Raw genomic sequence first — 21,294 nt, forward strand, 5'->3', positions numbered from 1 at the left:
GAAGCTTAGTTTTAGAGACCAAGTGAATTCAGTGGCCTCCGCTGCGTTCTTTGCTCTCAGGTCTTGCAAGAAAATCCTGCTGCTCTTACCTATAGAGTGTCGCCAAACAGTCGTCACAGCACTTACCAGGTCTAGGCTGTCTCTATTTTAATATCCAGGAAGGAATAATGAAGAAGTTGCAACTCCTGCAGAATGCTGCTGCTAGACTGGCGTCAGGTATTCCAAAATACGCATCAATCACTAAGGAGATATGGAGGCTTCACTGGCTGCCAGTTAGGAAGCCTACCCAGTTTAAAGCTTTGTGTCTGGTTCACAAGGCGCTTCATGGGACAGGGTCAGCTTATTTAAAATAGCAGCTGTATTGGTATACTCCAATCAGATCACTGCGCTCATCTGATGCCAAGAAGGTCTATGTGCCTTTTGCAAAAAAGGCCTCCTGGGGTGGAAGAAGCTTTGTAGTGAATGCAGCCAAAGCTTGGAATAATCTTCCATTACACCTCAGAGGTACGACAGCCTATTGACTTTTTGCAAAGCTTTTAAAACCTGGCTGCTTACAAACTAATTTGACCTCTGCTCTGAGCCTTGGGTAGATTTCACATGGCACCAGGACACCTACGGGTAACAGTAGCGCTTAACAAATGTTATAAATGAATAAAAGTAAAAGGCAGCTCTTTGACTCTTCTTCTTGTCAGGGTCCTCTTAATCGAGAAGTGTTCTAAAGTTCTGGTGTCAGGGCCCCACCACTTATACTACTTTTAGCCTTTGAAATGTGCAGGTTTCAAAGATAGTCTCTCTTGCTTACCAGAATCAGTTCTGCCCTCCCAGCTCCAGCCACACTACAGGGGGTGGGGACAGCATTGTGAAAGGCAGACACTGCCTTATTCAGGTGTCAGCGACAACGCATCCCGCAACTTTAAGTCAGGAAGACCCATCAGGATATGCAGAGCACACCTCAGCTCCCTTTGTGTGAGTGTCTGGAGTGAACACACAAATACCCCTGTCAGTCTAAACCAGATGTTGATTTCACAAGCAGAGAGAGGCACAATTGTAAAGCAAGAAAATGGCCACTTTCTAAGAGTGTCATTTTCAAACACACAATTTAAAAAACATCTTCACTAAAAGATGTATTTTTAAATTCTGAGTTCAGGGAACCTAAACTCAAAATTTCTGACTATTCCCAATTGAAAGTTACACTAATAACACACACACAAGGCAGCTCCAATGATACCCTATGAGAGAGCTTGTCCTTGCAATAGTGAAAAAACAAAATTGCCGGTATTTCACTTTGAGGACATATAAAACACTCCTGTATATGCCCTACCTTTCACATACACTACACCCTGCCTATGAAGGTACCTTGGCCCTACCTTAGGGGTGCCTGACATATAGTAAAAGGAACAGTTTGGGCCTGGCAAGTGTGTGCACTTGTCAGGTTGACATGGCAGGTTAAAACTGCATTCACAGTTTACAAGACTACTCATGTGAGTGGCACAACCAGTGCTGCAGGCCCACTAATAGCATTTGATTTACAGGCCCTGGGCACACACGTTGTGTACTTTACTAGGGACTTACCCGTGAATCAAATATGCCAATTGTGGATGAACCAATCACCAATACAATTTAGACAGACAGCATATGCACTTTAGCACTGATTAGCAGTCGCATCGTGCCCAGAGTCCTAAAGCCAAGAAAAACAGGGTCAGAAAAATAGGAGGCAAAAGTCAAAAATATTTGGGGATAACCTGCAAAAAGGTCCAGATCCAACATTGTTGTTGCTAAAAAAGCTTATTGGAGCGCTTGCAATCAAATAGACATTATGAGCCACATATAGTGGATTTGACTTCACAGTTGCTTCTGGCGGGGAGCCTTTGAGGCAATGGAGTTCATTGTGTGAGTGAAGTTACTGAAAACTCCTTAATATATATTACTCGTTTGTGTGCGAGAAAGAAAAAAGGGAGAAAAACATTCACAATGCTACTCCTCCTGGCTGACACACAGGCAGTATTGGCTTAATGTGGAATACCCAGTACAGTCAACTTTGGTGTTTTTTTGGGATGGAAAAACATCTGATGATGTACTGGGGAGTGAAAAGAAAGGGAATGGGTTACCATTCTCTGCTTGTCTTTATGTCTCTGTTCAGAAATCTCAGTACAACACTATTGAAATGTGAGACTATAGCTCAACTACCAGGCAATGCTATCCCAAGCCATGGTCATATCCAGAGTTAAATATGGCAACGTGATATACAAAGGACTTTCTACACATCACTATATATCAGTACAAGATATTTGTCAAATAAATTATTTCTAGCAAGGAAAGACATATGGATAAATTCATTCCCTTTGCCGGCACTTTCAAAGTAGTAGAAAAGTTCCATCATGAAATGTGCCATCTCCAACCATAAATGACTATTATGGAACTTTCTGCTACCTAAGACACACATAGCACCATCCTTCATGTTATTCAAGTCCAACCTCAAGGACAGCTCACATTCTACCGGTTAAGTGATTGTACCTTTTCACTATACTTTCTAAAACACACTACTAATATATAAGACTGATTGATCCACAGGCACCAAGGGTTTTGCAGCCCAGGAGATAAGGCTATGTTAACTGGCTAAATAGCTGCTAACACATGAAGGTTAAACAGCAAGTACACAATTCTGTGTGCATTATACACACACTTGCCAGGAAGAGCCAGAATGACCACAGGAAGACTTGCACAATGCCCAGTTGATAGGAGATCTCTATGTAGGAGGACACCCAAGTAAATCCAAAAACAGCATATTCTTGGTTGCAAAGGGTTTTCACCAGAATATTGATGAAAACATATTGAGGTGTCAAAATATGATTGCCAAAATATCGAGAACCGAAATATGAACAAGGTAAGAATATATAGATGAGTATTAGGATACCATACTAACCATCACATAATTGCACCTTGACAATATTTATGTATATCTTTAAGATACTTAAATATGAAATCTGTACTGACCTATATGTACTTAACAGTCATGATATTTTGGTTCTTCATATTTAGCCCTCAATATTTTGGCCACACAAAATGTTTTCTTCAATATTTTGATATTCTATTTGATTGAGAAGATATATCACCTCTTTTTGATGAACTGGTAGGCATATACTTCCCCCAACCCATACCCTACCTGCCTTTACCACTCTGTTCCAGTCCCAAATGGACCGGGAGCCAGTCTCCCTTCACATCATACCATCCTGGATACAGTTATGTTGGCTAAGAGAGGATGTTCTGATACCAGAAACGTTTAAACCCTCTTTTTAACCTTTACGGCTCTGTTTATATTGATCGTTTAGGTCATGATTGAGACTCTAGACCACGTTCCCAGTGAGAATTGTCAAAAACCTTGGTCTCAGCACATGTCCTCACTCCTAAAATGTACCACCGGAAATTTCTACCAAAATTGTTTTTTAGGAAGCCGGGGACTACATCATGGCTATTGTTCTATCTTAGATCTGTCCAGTAAACAAAACAAAAAAAACAGGTGATCCTAAACCGGGTCTTGGACTCCAGTAACGTGGACTAAAGCTGAATATTCAGATGGAGGTAGCCACTGAAACTTTCAGCATAGTACCCAAGGTTGTACCAGTACAAGGAATTGGTCAAGACTCCTCAAGTCTGTATCTTTTTCTCAAACCTACCTCCCTAACAGGGGCAATGGATTATCCAGTTTACCTTGGGAAAACAGCATGGAAACCGGTTGATGCCCAATAAGAGCTGACTATCCAAGGACTCCATGAATGGAACTCACACGAGGTGGAGTGATGGATGTCTGGATGAGTTACCACTCATTATGGCCCAGGACACTCAAAGGAGGTTCCAGTTAAGTTGGTGAACATAGGGACAGAGTCTGGCTGCCGACCAAGATGGCCACCTGAGTATGGGACTCCGTTGCTTTGGGAAGCCCCAGGAGGTTTGGATCAGAGCCTGGGCCCCACGTGTGAGGTTGGCGGGGTGTGGTCATCACTTGTCTGCACTGCACACAATTTGAATGGGGCATTCTGGCCCACAGGAAGCTTTGAGGGCCTGAGCTCCTGCAGCCATGCAGGATGTGGAGCCGGTGCCTGACACCCTGTGAAGAAGGGGCTTACACCAGATTTGGAACCTTTTGTGGCCTGAGAAGCAACTGGTCTCCTAGGAGGAGCCTACTTCCCCTCCTCTGTGCCGTTTCAGGACAGGCCATCAGCTTCTTGCTAGGCCTGGGGATTTGCACCACCAAGTAAGCCACACACCATTCCTGGCCGGACAGTAGGGGCTCGGTCAGCGCTGAGGCCGGTTGGCTCTGGGTCTACAGTCAAAACAGTTGAATGGAATTACACCAAATGTGGCACAAAGCTTGATCTTTACCCAGAAAGTGTGCTTTTTGTGATTTGGTGAATATTGTTTCAGCCATTTGAGAGAAATCAAGCTTCAACATTTATAGATATACAGCAGCATGGCACAAACAAGGGAGTTTGTATTGTGGGTGTATATAAAACACTTGCACACCAGTTGCAAAAAAATGAGTACAAATTAAATTATGTCTTTCCATGCCAATGAGTTTGCCCTCATAAATGCAGCAAAGTTGCACTTGGGTACACAAATGCCTTTCTAAATCCAAATCCGACCCCTAAGAGAACTCCTTCAATTCAACGACAGTCATATATTCCCTGGAAAGCTATGATATTCGACCTTTTCGTGACGTACTAACGGGCTTCCTTGGGAGTCTCCAAAAAGCAAGAAATCCGCTACAATCTTAAAAGGAAACGAACAGGAATGTGGGAGTTTCCAAAGCCCTGCTTTGTGTATCTAGCGTGCGATGTCCCGCTGACGCATGCACATGCCAGCCAAGTCTCTACCTCACTGCACCCACCGCCAATGGGTTGCCAAAACGCCAGAGCCTAGAAGCCTAGCTCCTCGAATGACACGACATAACATCGAGAAACAATATATGGGCCTGGCGGCTTGGAGCGCGGAGAGCTAAAGTCCACCAGCCACCCTATGCGATACAGTTCCGGCGGATAATTGAGGAATGTGGACACACAACATTTTAGCTCGTGTTGAGCCCATAATGGTAGCATGCACGCGCAGACATAAACACGGGCGGCTTAGAGGATGACTTTCCCAGGCGATGACTGTGTGAGGCACTCCGCAGAGGGTAAGGAAAGCCAGAAAAAAATTTGCAATATTTTACACGCTGTTTAAAAAAACGTAATGCTTGATTTTTATTTTATGTATTTATTTATCTTTTCGATGCAGAACAGACGGGCCAGATGGCATATGTTTGTTAACAAAAAATATTAAAACATCAACCAATTTTCGAACTTCTCTTTAATCATTGACTGAGTATAGTCTGGGGCGGCCCAGGACCCCACCGGGCCTGTCCCTTTGATTTACATTGGATTGGCAGGGGCGGAGGGGAGGCAAGGACAGGACAAAGAGGGGAAATCTACTTCATTTAATAGGAAATCCTAAAAACATAAATGTGTGAGGCGGTTTTGATTTTATGTTCCGGTATCTTGCAAAGTAAAAAATAAATACACATGCAACTAGGCCTAATCCTGGCCGGAGTCACAGTCCAACAGCAAATATTAAACAATAAGACTCGGGGCACAGCCTTGAAAAACGAAGAGGAGATAATGACAGCATACAAACATTGCCATATGCATCCATCCTGCACATTTGTTCACTTGCGATGTAACATGGCCACCTCGAGCTCCAACTTTGCTCTTATGCATATGGACTGCTACTTCCATGTACATGGATCCATCATAGCCATCTTTGAATGGGTTGTTAAAGTAGCGCACTCACGTTTCCTCCTTCCCACCATGCTTGCATGCGCATGTGTGTACATGCACATTAATGGGTAGCCATCTTGACACTGCTAAAAACCTATTTTCAGATGAATGACTGCCCGTAGAGGGTAAGGTGCAAAAAAGTTTAGGAGAAAAACAAAGTAAGGTGGGAGAGGGTTGGGGAAAGGGGCGGCAAGTGGGGAGGGTTTGTAAACAACAGAGCAGTAGGAATGGAGGTACATTTTTAGGTTGAGCCTAGTGTTGCAGCGCATGCGCTGCTCGGTTTGCGAGTCTTGCTGTATTCAGTATTGCGTGGAAGTTTCGTGGAAGCTCTGCCTACTCTCCGCCCATCAGTAGCGGCCCGTGGTGGGAGTGCTGCCGGGTGCTGACGTGGGGCGGGTGAGGTGCAGTGTGGGGGTAGTAAATTACAAATTACGGCCGATTAGAGGTAAGTAAACATATAAATAAATAAAAAAAATTGTTGCAAGCACTGCATTGCATGTTTCTCCCTTACTCGCCTGCTTCCATGCACGCTGCACATGCCTCATCACCTTCCAACCTGCTTTTCTCCATACACCCCATGTACTGGGAGGGCAGCAATCCTTTGTGATGTATTACCGTCAGTAAATAGAAGATCGATATCATACCAATAAAAACCATGGTGTTTGGCCTTGTATTTAACACTCTATTCGGAATGAAAGTGAAAGCATGAAATTACTGACAATGTAATGACACAAATTGCGCTGAGTGCCCAAAAAGTTAAAATGACAAACATGCACCATGTATGCCAACACTTTAGAACAGGAGAGTGGGAGATTTAAAAAATAAAATTGGGAATGTATTTTCCCCACTGACTTCTATTGAAGCAGAATCAATTTTAGGCAGCAAACAGATCAAAAAAGCAATGTTTTGTTTAAAAATCTGGGAGTCTCCTGTCTGAGTCGTATCTGCTCACATGTTTGTCAAGTAGGCATCAAGTTGCACAAACCCATCACCCTAATGAGCTCACAGAAACTCTTTACACAGCTGCAGCGCTTTAAAACTTTTCAACCCTCCCCCAAGCCTCCTTGTCTGGGTTCCAGCACGCAGGGTAATGTGCTGCATTAAAAAATACTTATACGGTCCCAAAGGCAAACCGATTGCATTGCAAATGTTTGTTTAAAAAAGCAAGCAAGATGGGAGGGCCTGTAAATGTAATGGAGAAGCTGGCAGAAGGGGGAAAGCAACATGGAGATCCAGGTGGTGTGGTTGCAAAGTAAAGGAGGAAGCAGCACAAGGGGGAAGAGAAAGAGAATGCTTACACTCCCTTGGAGTGCCTAAAGGAAACAAAAATGTTCACTGAATGTAAGCAATGTCAAGATAGGAAGGGACAATTCACTCAGCCAATCAGAAAATTGTGAGACCGAAATGCTCCTAGATGGGGCAAACGTAAGAATGGATATAAAAAAAATGAACAACCCAAAAGTAAGCAACTGAGTTCGTCAACAAAGCCGTCCAATCCTGAGCAAATGGTTGACCCAAGTCCATGTGTGATGTGATGCTCAAGTTCTAGTTTTTACCTTTGACTTCTGGGACTTGTATACCTGTTTTATATTGGGATGAACAACACTACAATTTCGAGAACCCAAAATAAAAAACCTGAACTGGAGGAGCACTTTACACAAGGACCTGGGGAACTTGTCAGGGCTGTGTATGTTGTAAACAATGGGTCTCACCCACAAACAGCTAAAGTTGTGTATATTAAAAAAGAAACCATAGAATAGAAAAAGGGGTAGAAAGATGTGAATAAGTAAATAGAAGTTTAAAGAGGAAAATGTATAGTAATGTTGAAAATAGACTGTAAAGGTAATAATGTGCAGGCAGGTGTACCAAAGGTGTACCAAAAGAACAATAGAGCAATGAATATCAAAAGAGGTTTTACAAATATAAAAATAAGTGTAAATATATGTGTTAGCTAACCTGCATGCGCAAATTGTGAATCTGAAGAGTGGACGAATGACCAGCCCAAGGTAAAGAATAACTGTGGTTAGAGAAAAAAGAGAGGCAAGCTGGAAATGGAGTAGACAGTTGCGGCCGGCATGACTTGTGAGTGGGGGAAGGTGGGTCGCGCTGGGCGGGCGGTCGTACGGGGGGGTTTAATTTAATTAGAAACATTTTTTTAACTTACTTTCCCGATGTTCGAGTCCTGCGTCATCTCTGCTCCTCTCCTGCTCCAGCAGGAACAGGAAGCAGGCAGCCAGGCTCCCCCCTAAGCCAATCACAACGCTGCAAGCAGTGTTGTGATTATTCGGGACGCTGCCCAGCCAGGGACTAATGGCCCGGCCATGTTCTCCATGTAGGCTGCATTGCAGCCTGCATGGCAAGGGCAGAGTGCACATGACTGGTTTGGTCAGCCCCAGAGGGACGACCAAACCAGTCATGCGCACTCAGGATTGGGCACACCACTCCTCCCCTGCCCAGGCCGGCTTGCAACTCAGCCCAGCAGCAAAACCCTTCTGCTTTCTCGCAGTAACATAAAATGGTAGTTATTACCATTTTATGTTTCTGCTTCTTGCACTGCGAGAAAGCAGTGGGGCGATGCTCCTTCGCTCTAGTGGAGGAGCCGCCTCTGGGAGTGGACATAATGAGAGCTGGATGATAGCAATGTGTTCCAGAAGCCTAATGGGATAGAAAAGTGAAGAAGCAAGAGGATTGTTGAAGGGTAGTACTAAAACATATTCTACACAAATATTGTAGCACAAATATCAAAGAACAAAATATGGACATGCCAAGAATATATAGGTAAGATGAGGTTTACCATACTTAACTCCACATCGATGTACCTTCATTGTATATATATATATATATATATATTCACTGAAAAAACCATAGGTTATAGACCATATATAGTTAGGAATTAGCATTTACAAAACCTTGAAAATTCACTGATAAAACCATAGGTTATAGACCATATATAGTTAGGAATTAGCATTTAAAAAACCTTATTTTACTCACACAAAACCATTGAAATTCCATATATAGTTAGTTGCACTAACAATATATCGCGCACCCGCAATCCACTGCTGATGATGTCACATATTACATCATTCATGACATGGTCAGTGACATCACTGATGACATCACTGATGACATCTCAAATGACATCACTGATGACATCATCCAGTGACTGTGTGTTTCTGTAAAGTTTAAATATGTTTTACATATTGAAGAATGAGTAGATGTAGAAGTGTCTGGATGAAGGATTTAGTAGGTGCGTGACTGACTGTATGAGTGAGGGATTAAATGTGTCTCACTGAGTGCATGGGTTAGTGACTAAACTGTCTTAATTTGTGCATCATTATGTCTGTTGTTCTGTAAACTGCTGCATGTGTTGATCAGTAGCTATATGAGTAACTATATGGGTTATTGATTGATTGCCCAAGTATTTGTATGGGAGACTGAGTGTGTGTGTGGCTGGCTGGGAGGTGTGTGACTCTGTGCAGATCAATGTGTACTTGTATCAATGATTGTATAAGAGAGTAATTATGTGTTAGTATATGTTTCAAAATGTAAGGTGCTCTATGTTTAACTGTATAGATTAGAAAATGGAAGTGTGATTGATTCTTTACAGGACTGACTAGGTGTGTGAGTAACTCCATGGATGAGTGACAGAGTGTGAGAGTCTGTATAGGTGTATGAGTGCATATGATAGTGTTGTAAAGATGAGTGATTGTATGTATGAATGATTGTATGGGTAAATGAGTGAATGTGTGTGTAAACATAGGAATCACTGAGTGCGTATGTAGTAACTAGTATTGGTGTGTCAATGGTTTCAAAAATTATACTCTGTATTTAACACTGGGTGTAACAGAGGTTATATTAAAGTGTGAGGAGATGCATTGTATTGTCACATGAATGATATCATCAGTGATGTGGTCATTGATGTCAAATGAGATGTCATCAGTGATGTCATCAGTGATGTCATTTGAGATGTCATCAGTGATGTCATCAGTGATGTCACTGACCATGTCATGAATGATGTAATATGTGACATCATCAGCAGTGGATTGCGGGTGCGCGATATATAGTTAGTGCAACTAACTATATATGGAATTTCAATGGTTTTGTGTGAGTAAAATAAGGTTTTTTAAATGCTAATTCCTAACTATATATGGTCTATAACCTATGGTTTTTTCAGTGAATTTTCAAGGTTTTGTAAATGCTAATTCCTAACTATATATGGTCTATAACCTATGGTTTTTTCAGTGAATTTTCAAGGTTTTGTAAATGCTAATTCCTAACTATATATGGTCTATAACCTATGGTTTTTTCAGTGAATTTCAATGGTTTTTTAATAGCAAATATCATAAGCTGTCGAATGTCAAGTACGTGGTAAGTAAAAACATTTTCGTGTTTATGCACACTGATCTGCTTTGAATGCTGCCCCCCACCCCTCATTTCTATTAGGAGTACTCTCTCTTTGCAGATAGTGAAGGGTAGTTAACGCAGCCCTTTGCCCCCTTTGTAATCCGTCGTGCCTGCTTCTCTCTCCATTTGATTGATTGTTCTCTTTGGTTCATTCTCTATTTACAAACAAGCACAGAGTCGCAATACTCTGTTTAGTCTTTGCAGATAGCGAAAAATCGTGTAAAAAAACAAAAGGAATCGAGCAAAATCAGTAGGCCACTAATGGGATCTCTTTTTGACCTCGCTAAAATAGAAACATTAGGAACAACCTGTTGAAAATAGCAATGCGTATGTATATAAGCGGCGTTCATTTGTGTTCACAGTACCCCTTGTTGATTGTTTCAATCGAGCATTGAATTGTTCGAAGTTAATTCTCTTAAGGATCTTCTCTACCTGCAAACGAGGAAGAATAGGAATATTCTCTCTCCCTTTGCAGATAGTGAAGGGTAGGTAACACAAGCTTTTAACACGTCGTACCTATTTCATTCCTCATTGATTGATTGATTGTCCGAACATTGACTGTTTGGGAATTAGTTCTTTTTGGAGGTATTCCCTGTTTGCAAATAAACGTAGGAAAATCTTTGCAAGTAGTGAAAGGGTACGTAATGCGGACCGTTCTCCCCCGTTGTAATCTGTCATGCCTATCTACTCCCCACTGATTGATGCACCTGTTTCACCCGGACCATTTACTAGAGATAGGTCATCTGGCCCAACCAGAGAGCACCCCTAGTGAAAAGGACATATGCAATAATAACGAAGTGATCACTGTATCCTGTTAACAGAAACTTTACCATGAAACAACCTGGAAAGAAAAAAATAGGAAAACGAAAATCAGTAGGCCACTGATGAACATGAACTTTTATTAAACAACGAACAAAGAAACGATAACATAACGTAATGATAAAACCTATTAATGTCCTAGAAACAAGAAAACGTTAAAATATGCCAGTGGTGAGAGACCAGAAAAACAGTAAGAGAAACCAAATCACCCCTCGCTGTCCCACCGCCTGCCACGCCAAAAAAATCGATAGACTAGGGAAAATGCAAGTCAGTAGAACATCCACCCCCACTCTGGAAACTTCCAAGGTGGGGCAGGGTTCCGGCTACGCCCAGCCGGGAGCAGCCCATATAAGGCAGGTCCTGCTGCCACGCCTCGGCCAGGAGATCCTAACGTAGGGTGTAGCCGGAGGAGAGGCCGAGGCCAGCGGGACCCGGCCAGGGGATTGCCTTTACAACGCTGAACAGTTGCAGGGGGGGGGAATGTCTCCTCGACCCTCCCCTCTCTCTCCCAGTCCGGCCGCGGTGGCCCTTGAGAGTTGCAGGTAGTCCCGCCACATGCTCTTCCGGTCCGACCACCAACGGTCGGGGGGCCGAGGCCGACGGGATCCGGCTGCAGCCGATAAACCAAGAAACCCGTTCATGGGGCCAGAGCCAGGGGCGTCCGGCCGACATCCACCGGAAGCCCGGCCCGAAGACGGACGGGACACTTCTTTCTTTTATAATGGCTGCGACAACACTGGGGGGGGATGTCTTGCACATGCCTCCGACCCCCCCCCCTCGTCCTCATCGCCTGGTCCGGCCATAACAAATCTCAAGCGAGACGCCGTGGGGTGCACTGGGAGGGAGAGACGGTGCGAACAGGCCTCTCCCGCCTCCCCAGGTGGAGGCTTCCCAGCTGCACCCTCGGCGCTCCAGGCGCCCGGAAAAGGGTTCTTCCACTGTGGCCATGCTGCAACGTCTCGCCCGGCAGGGTGGAGCCCGTCCGCTCATGTGACCCCGCGATCGCCGGTAGCTGCCGAACTCTCAAAATGGCGGTCGACCTGGCAAGAGCGGGCCCAGCATAAAGAAATGGCCCGGTCACTGGTTGACTCCACCACCGTAGTCCTCCACGACCTTGAAGATTCTAGAGGAGCCGCGGGAGTCTCCGACCCCCGATGGGGAATGACTGCCATGATCGCCCGTGGAGTGACGAAACTGTATCCGCAGGACGTCGGCGCTCCCATGCTGGCGCCAGCCTCACTTTGAATTACTAGAATCCTGCAGACCTCACTTCCGGTGAAAGCACAGTGTGACCCGGTAGGAAAAATTATTGCACCCCCTCCCCTTTTTGACTGATAGTTCAAACCACCGATCCTTTCCTTTGCCCTTTTAACGGAACTTTGGACTGCCTCCCCCTCTTTTACATTTTCTAGAGAAAACAAAACATTAACCACTACATTAGCATAGCAGTTGACACCAGAACTGTTTTCAAATTGAAAACCAACACCATCTTCAACAGAATCCTTTTTGTTTCTGCTGTGACCCTGCTACAGCACAGGCATTGTCCCCAGCAGTAATTCTGCAATGCCGTTAAGAATAGCTGTGGTGCCTACTGGACTCACTCACCCCCGCGGCGCCCCACGCCGTTTTTTGCTGGGCGGCAACTTACTAGACATCACTTTCGTGCCATCTAGATTTCAGCGCGTTCTGCTGCCTTGGAACTATTCGCACAACAGACCGCTACTGACAAGAATATTTCATTATTGGTGCTGTCAATTTCAATAAATCTATTGGATAATTCAAAAGAAATTGCCACGGTCTCTTCGTTGTTTAAATGTTTTTACTGTTTTTGTTTTCTTGTATATATTTATATGTTATTAAAGTTTTATATTCCTACTACTTTGTTGGAGTGCTATATATTTTTAATGTGACACATAATTGTAAAAACTTTGATGTACAAAGAGTCATTCCTGGAATCTTCCGCTTCAGGCTCGGTCCCCTCCCCAATCACAATACAGGATGGTTTTCAGATAGTAGGAACACGTGTGGTGTGACGGATCTCATCGGGTGTGGGCCTTGATCTACTATAACTCCTTTGAAGAGGGATGATTCTTTACAGCTGGGGCCATAAACTACATCTGCAGGGCTAGGTGATAGCCTGGACAATCGGACACAGAGGAAGAGGAGTGTCAGAGGGTGCGGTAGTGAATAGGGCGAAAGGGAGGTGTCGGGCGGACACAGAGTGTGATTCTCAGGGAAGAGCAGCGCAGATGGGGGGAGGTTTATTGCCCATGCATAAGACAGAGAGCGGTGGTGACCAGTGCCTAGGGAAGATGCTTGCGTGGGTGAGGAGCCATGCTACGAATCGACAGCGTGCAGAGAGTGGGTCTGGTCAAGACATCTAAAATGGCTGCCGTGCACGACAAAAGTGTGGCATTTCAAAAAAGGCAAGATGGCGCAGACAATGTTTTTCAACACTTCCTCATTTCCTTCGAATCGAACGTTAACAGACGTTGGGGCATATTACCAAAGTTAAGCGATATTTATCGCTAACGATGCTTACCAACCAATTTTTTACCACTAAGCATCGTCAGAAATTATCGAAGATAAACCTTGCTATTATCAAGGTTTATCGCAAATGCGATAATAAACGGCCGCAATGCATGAATATCGCTAAAAACTCAGCGATATTCATGCATTACCGAGCTAATGCTCTTAGCCATGTTATCCACCTCCCATTGGATAACATGGCTAAGAACTGCTCAGGGCAGGTGTTACTTTTTGGAGATATTCGCGCTTAGCGCGAATATCTCCAAAAGTTGGTAATAGGAGATAGATATCTTGCATGTTGTAATGCAAGTTATTGTGGTATATGGAACTCATACCATAATCTCTCAGGAAAGCAGAAACTGATCCTTTTGGGACCGCCTAAAAAGGCCTAGGGGGTGAGGAGTACTCTACTTTGCCCCCTTTTCACGTTCCGAACTATTTTATTTTACTCTCTTCTGTAATTACACAAAATAGCAGCGATAAGATGCATCGGAGACACACAGTGAGAGAAAGGAGGCCGGAGATGAAGAAGAGATGTCAAATACACATTGGAGATAATATAGTGGCAGAAGGGAAGTAAATATGAGTAAACTTACCATGTAACATAAAAATGTTGCACTCTATACTATAAGTCTCATTTTATACTACAATCACTTCGCTACAACCTCATAAATTAAAAATAAAAATGAATAATGTCTCAAACAATTTTTGATTTCTAAATATAAATTTATTCTTCAGAATTTTCTAAATTTGAAAGAACTAGTAACATGTCCTCATCAGCAATGTCCTCATTAAAAGTCTCCAATGATGATTCTTGTAACTCTATGGTCTCCAAACACTCGATAAATTCGCCATCAAGAGATTGATCAAAAAAATCATTCAAGTCATCTCCTCCTTGTGACAATATTTCATTATTGGTGCTGTCAATTTCAATCAATGTAGTGGAATCATTCAAGTCATCTCCTCGTGACAATATTTCATTATCGGTGCTCTCAATTTCAATCAATGTAGTGGAATCATTCAAGTCATCTCCTCCTTGTGACAATATTTCATTATTGGTGCTGTCCATTTCAATCAATCTAATGGAATCATACAAGTCATCTCCTCCTTGTGACAATATTTCATTATTGGTGCTCTCAATTTCAATCAATGTAGTGGAATCATTCAAGTCATCTCCTTGTGACAATATTTCATTCTTGGTGCTGTCCATTTCAATCAATCTAATGGAATCATACAAGTCATGTCCTCCTTGTGACAATATTTCATTATTGGTGCTCTCAATTTCAATCAATGTGTTGGACAATTCAAAAGAAATTGCCACGGTCTCTTCATTGTGAGCCATTTTATTTTGAAATTGCTTGCTGTAAATTGCAGAAAAAAATAATCACTTTCATTTATCGTTTTTAGTAATACATAATATAAAACTAACTTTATCAAGTATTTAGTATAACAGAAGGACTGCAAATAAATAACAGAAAACATTTTTCAAATTATCTTCAAGTGTACAACATAGTTCCCCTTACAAATTAACAACTCACCTTTTTAAAAGTAGCAGAAGTGTTAGTACTGTGTAAATCAAACACCAGAAATTCACCACCAAAAATTCCTCACAAATGTACCTCAGACAGTAGTATCACAAAATGGCTGTGGTTTCCTCTCATTTGACATATATACATAACCAATTAACTTTCATCACACACAAATACAAAACCAAAGTAACATTTTAATTGGTTCTAAATTTCAACACTTTCAAATGAGTTTTCCCCATGCAATTTTCCATAGGACATTTACATACGTCTACAGCCTGAATGGCTGAACAGAATTACACCAAACTTGGCAAAATGGTACATCAAACCTAAGAGGTCAGGAAGGATCTACTATGCCCCCTTATGGTCATTTCCCCCTTCGCTTTGGCCTCCTCTTGTCTCTCAATCCTACCGAGAGACAAGATGGCGGCCGCTACGGACTGTTTGGAATGTTGACAGACGCCGGAGAACCAATCAGCTTCGCAAAGCTCCGTAACGCGAAAAGTACGCGAAGCGGAGCGCTGTTACAGATATATATCTTTTTTTGAACGTTAATTTCTCAAAATCCACTGGAGCACATATATTGAGACCTAGCAAAGGCACATCGGGCTACCAGTCCCTAATATTTTGCCAAGTTTCGTGCAAATCCATTCAGCCGTTCGATTATTATTATTTTGGGTTTTTTTTGCCCCGCGGGGCCCTTTTAAAACCTCCACATCAAACCTAGGGGGTCAGCGAGGATCTACTATGCCCCCTTATAGTTATTTCCCCCTTTGTTTTGACCTCCTCTTGTCTCTCGATCCTACCGAGAGACAAGATGGCGGCCGCTACGGACTTTTTGGAATGTTGACAGACGCCGGAGAACCAATCAGCTTCGCTTCACAAAGCTCCGTTGCGCGTAAAGTACGCGTCCTGGGACGCTGCCAGGTCCGCTGTTACAGATATATATCTTTTTTTAAACGTTAATTTCTCAAAATCCACTGGAGCACATATATTGAGACCTACAAAAGGCACATCGGGCTACCAGTCCCTACAATTTTGCCAAGTTTCGTGCAAATCCATTCAGCCGTTCGGGCTAAAAGTTATTTTGCCAAGTTTCGTGCAAATCCATTCAGCCGTTCGATTATTATTATTTTGTTTTTTTTTTGCCCCGCGGGGCCCTTTTAAAACCTCCACATCAAACCTAGGGGGTCAGCGAGGATCTACTATGCCCCCTTATAGTTATTTCCCCCTTTGTTTTGACCTCCTCTTGTCTCTCGATCCTACCGAGAGACAAGATGGCGGCCGCTACGGACTTTTTGGAATGTTGACAGACGCCGGAGAACCAATCAGCTTCGCTTCACAAAGCTCCGTTGCGCGTAAAGTACGCGTCCTGGGACGCTGCCAGGTCCGCTGTTACAGATATATATCTTTTTTTAAACGTTAATTTCTCAAAATCCACTGGAGCACATATATTGAGACCTACAAAAGGCACATCGGGCTACCAGTCCCTACAATTTTGCCAAGTTTCGTGCAAATCCATTCAGCCGTTCGGGCTAAAAGTGAGGCCAACCGCCCTATGGAAAACTCAATGTTAAAAACACATTTTGGGACCCCCCTTTTTTCTCGGCCCCCCCTTGACGAACCCCCCCCAAATTTTCAAGGGCTGCTCAGAAACAAAATGTGCCATTTTCCTGAAAATTTCAGCCAATTCCGTCCACAAACGCCAAAGTTATTAGACATAGAATTTTCAAAAATCCCATAGAGAAAAAATCCTAACTATATATACCTACTGGCGACCGCCAGTAGGTAATATATATATATATATACACACATTTATATATATAAATATATATAGATATATATATATAGATATATACACACATTTATATATATAAATATATATAGATATGGATTTAAGGTTTTAGATGTGTACTTACAATATATGTTTACCTGCTCATTATTTTGGTTGTCAATATTTTTGCTGTAATATATGGACAGCACAACATTTCTGTAGTTCTTATTCTGACATATAAATGCTTGCAGCGGCACTGGAAGATATTCGTAGGATTATTTCCCAGTCCCTCAGCATTGTCCACTCCTTCTATGATGTCATCAGTGATTACATTTCTGTTGCAGAGGAAGGCAGAAACCTAATTTAGAGGTCAATAGGTCTTACTATTATATCTCTGTTACTTGCCACACGTATAATCTGCTCTGCACTCACGTTATTTAAGGAATCTTCCCACTGGTTTTTAAAAGCGGGTGTGACTGTTGTAGTCAGTCAGTCATTTTTGCTTTATTTCGATAAAAACATATCTTAAAAGCAGTAATACACCAATTAAAAAGCAATAATATTAAAAAGGACGAGACATAGTAAATATACCCTAATGACTGGATAACAAAATTGATTAAAATCTCCATGATAAGGAATTTTAAAAATAAAATTAAAAAGATGTATACAACATAAGAAAGAGAAAGTGCATGGATGATATCTAGGTATGGTTCGTAGCAAGTAGAGTGCTTATGTTGCATAAACTCCTCAGATAACCTGCCTAATTTTGGATCGAGGAAACCCTTGGTACGGACCCAGGACCAATAGGCCTTCTTGAGTTCTGCCTTTGGTGGAGCAGTTCTATTTGTCCACGCCTCTAGGAGGTCAAGGTCACATAGCAGTGATTTTATATCCTTTAGCCATTTAATTTTATGCCATCCTTCCATATTCATTATCTCGCTTAGCCCCATTGCATACTTTGCCAGTTCTGGAGTCCGCCATAGGCGGGTCCACAACAGGAGGGGGCGAAGTCTGGCTAAATCTCTAAATGAATGGCACCCCAAGTCCTGCAGCAGGGGCCTAGTGGGTGTCCTCATGGGCAACAATCATGAGATCTTTTAGAAATTTGTTTTCTGATCTTACTATTTGATCTGCGCTGGAGAAGCCCCAAAGTTCAGCGCCAAAAAGGGCTGAACTCACTCCTCTAGCCTTATATATGTCAATTGCGGGAGCGATGGGTCTGCTTGTTGAAGTGCGGTGGTCTTTAAGTATCGCCCCCACTACCCTTTAGTGGCTGAGAAGCATTTTTTGTTTGTGGGTGCTCCAAAGCATTGAATCAGAAATGCGAATGCGAAGAGACGTGTGGGGCGGAGAGCTAAGTCAGATTTCCAGGATAGCCACATAAAATAGATTTGCATGCAAATCATCTATGAAAAATGTACAAGGATTTGGCCTGCAGCCCTTACAATGGGCTTTTCTTTTTGAAATGTGTGTTTAACTTTGTTAATTTTCGCAGAAGGTAGTTTGTAGTGTACCTGAGTCAGTCACTGTTTATTATCCTGCTGTATTCTTAACTTTTTTAAATATTGTTTTATATGAGGTAGATTTGCCTTTCACCTCATTGAAAAGATGTGTTTGTCCCTTTTGTAATTTCATCAGAGGGTCGAAAGAGAAATATGACGTTACTTCTGTGTCTCTTTTATTCTGCAGAAAGTACACCACTGTTTGGAACATCTAAGAAGAGGCATAACGTCCCCTGCCATGCTTCTCCATTGCTTTTCATCAGTGTCTCCAGAAGTCTGGAGTTGTGTGATGAGTAAGGAACATCCTCATGCAGATATCCATAAAGAGAAAATTATTCACATTCAGGGAGTTTCACTATGAAAGTTAGAGAGAACATAATCTAATTCAAGAGGAAATAATAAGAATATTAAGCACAGTAGAAACTTAAATATACTGCATCACTACAGATGGAAAATGGTATTGTCCTATGCCATCGACCCAGCTAACTCCTTATTTCATTGTATACATTTATCAAAAGGAGTTCAGTGTTTTATTGTTTTAAAGAGATGCATGTTTTAATGTTTCTTCACTCTAGTGGACTTTTTTCACTTTTTCTGTGAGAACTGGATCGTGATAATCATACAACCAAGAGACAAAAAAATAAGTTAATATGCTGCAATGAATACATTATTTGCAAGAAAAGCATTGCAGGCTGTCCTGCATCATACTTGTCTTTCTGATTGAATTTGTGCATTCGGATACTTTTAAGGGACCAACTGGCCCCGAAGAACCCCTGTTTTTTAAAATATTATCTATTACCCCAGGTTCTTGAAAATTGTGGGGTCTCGCTTGTTCTCAAAATACAGTACATGCGAATCAGTCTCACAAGCGGCTACAAACTGAGTTGAGTGTGATTGATGCCGGGCATAGGCAGCTACCAACTGGTGTGAGTGTTTAGGGTACGCCACCATTTACTCGTTTCGATCACAGCACAATAAGGAGAATTCAGCACTTAATAAGCCGAAGTAGGGTCTCACTCCAGTGGGACCGCGCACGTTCCTTAAATCTGACTTCTTGGGTGCAATCAGCATCATTTTTTCTGTGAGGTTCTGCTGGAGCCTGAAAAGAGGATCATCTGCGAGGAGTCTTGTGAAGACTTTCTGTGGTACGCTACCTACTGCCTGACAGTTGCCGCATTTTGTCCTAAGCCTGCACGGAGCACTCTTTTAATTGATTATAGGCTTCAGAGTCATCTCCTGTCTAAATCCACAACAATGGCCTGCCCCTATTATACTCTGTGGTTAAAGAACCCAGATTACTTAATTCAGTCAGATAGAGGATGTTCCACAGCCTTCTCTCTGAGTATGCTGAACACAGTCATTACCTAAACCAGCTTTAAAAACTATATATGTGTGTCTGTGTGACCCACCACCGATCTTAATGCCTCCCTATACCTTTCAACTGTGAAAAAGGAGGAGGGGAGGTTGACAGAGCCTCACGGGAGTAACACCCAGGGGAGGATCTGACAGACTGGTACTCGCCTGAATCCTCACTTATCATCATCAGCTACTGTCAACCCGAAAAAAAAAGGGGGGGATAAAGTATGTGCAATCAAATCAAAAAACCATTATGTGTTACACGTGTTACATAACCCATTGTAGTATGACAGTACCTCAACCATTCGAGAGAAGGACACACCACCATTAAAAAGAGCTGAGCTAAACTGGCAACTACAACTTTATTCTGTGCTGTTAGCTCACTCTAATAAAACCAACTGACATGTTTCATCACCGCTATTTACTTTACCAGTGATTTCTTCAGGGTTTTGGGTCAGCATACATATTGCACGTCTAGATTCTCCCTTTATTGTACCTGCAGTCGGACATGGGACAAAAACACACACATACACATATATTGCACTGATTGTGCCTCAATAAAGGTACCAATTAAGATACTGGCTTCAATATGGCGTCTCAACATCTGATTACTGATGATATTTATTATACATTACCAGGTGGCCTCCAATGTTGAGCTCTCGGACACCCCTACACCATTAGTGGGTTCCGTCAACCGCCTATAGGTCGGTCTCTGCAGTGAAACAACAAACGTATGTACAATGTTTATATACTTGCCCATTTGCACTACGCTTGAAACTACCTTTATACCCTTCACCTTGCACTATGATTTGTAGCCGAGGGTGGGGATGTTACATATCCATAGTTGTAGCTTATCTCTTATACCCCCCTGACCCTATGGCAACTGATAGTCAATGTCCCTGTGTCTTTAGTGGGACATTCGCTTCGAGGGAACACGTCAAACTACATTCACTCGGTCCATGGACCCACATAGCGTCAAAGTTCCATAGCGCTTATACTGCCGACATTCTATATTGCCTGCTCGATGAAAATACCCGATGGAAATCCCATCCCATGAAGGCTTGTAGTGGCTGCTTGTTCCCCTCCTTTCCGTCACTGCGCGCTGATGTGGCCTCTGCTCACCCTGCGTGTAGCCTGATTCTACCGGTGTCCTACTTTCATCTTCGGGCTCCCGGTCATGTGATCGGGATGTGTTACGTGAACGTCAACGTGACGTTACTCGGCGTCTCGGCTCTATTCGGCCGCCATCTTTGAATGGGTTGTCCTTCCTGTAATGTACATCCCGGTCGATTGTAAATGTATCTTAAATCGATCGATGATTCTTACCGCTCGTGTTATTGGTGTTCCTGTTCGAAGTTGTTTGATTACACCCTTATAGATTTGTCAGTGAGCAAAAATCAGCCCGCTCCACAATATCTTTATTTATGATACTCAGGCCACCTAACCCAGACACTCATTCATTACGTCAGTGTGCCTCTAGGGGCAAATCCTAAACTCTGATCCCTGTTTGACGGTCCGTGGATTCATGGCCTCTAGCATGTGTACTACCAGACACTAGTAATCGATCCAACCAC

Source organism: Lissotriton helveticus, chromosome 3_1, assembly GCF_964261635.1.
Source record: "Lissotriton helveticus chromosome 3_1, aLisHel1.1, whole genome shotgun sequence".
Taxonomy (NCBI): domain Eukaryota; kingdom Metazoa; phylum Chordata; class Amphibia; order Caudata; family Salamandridae; genus Lissotriton; species Lissotriton helveticus.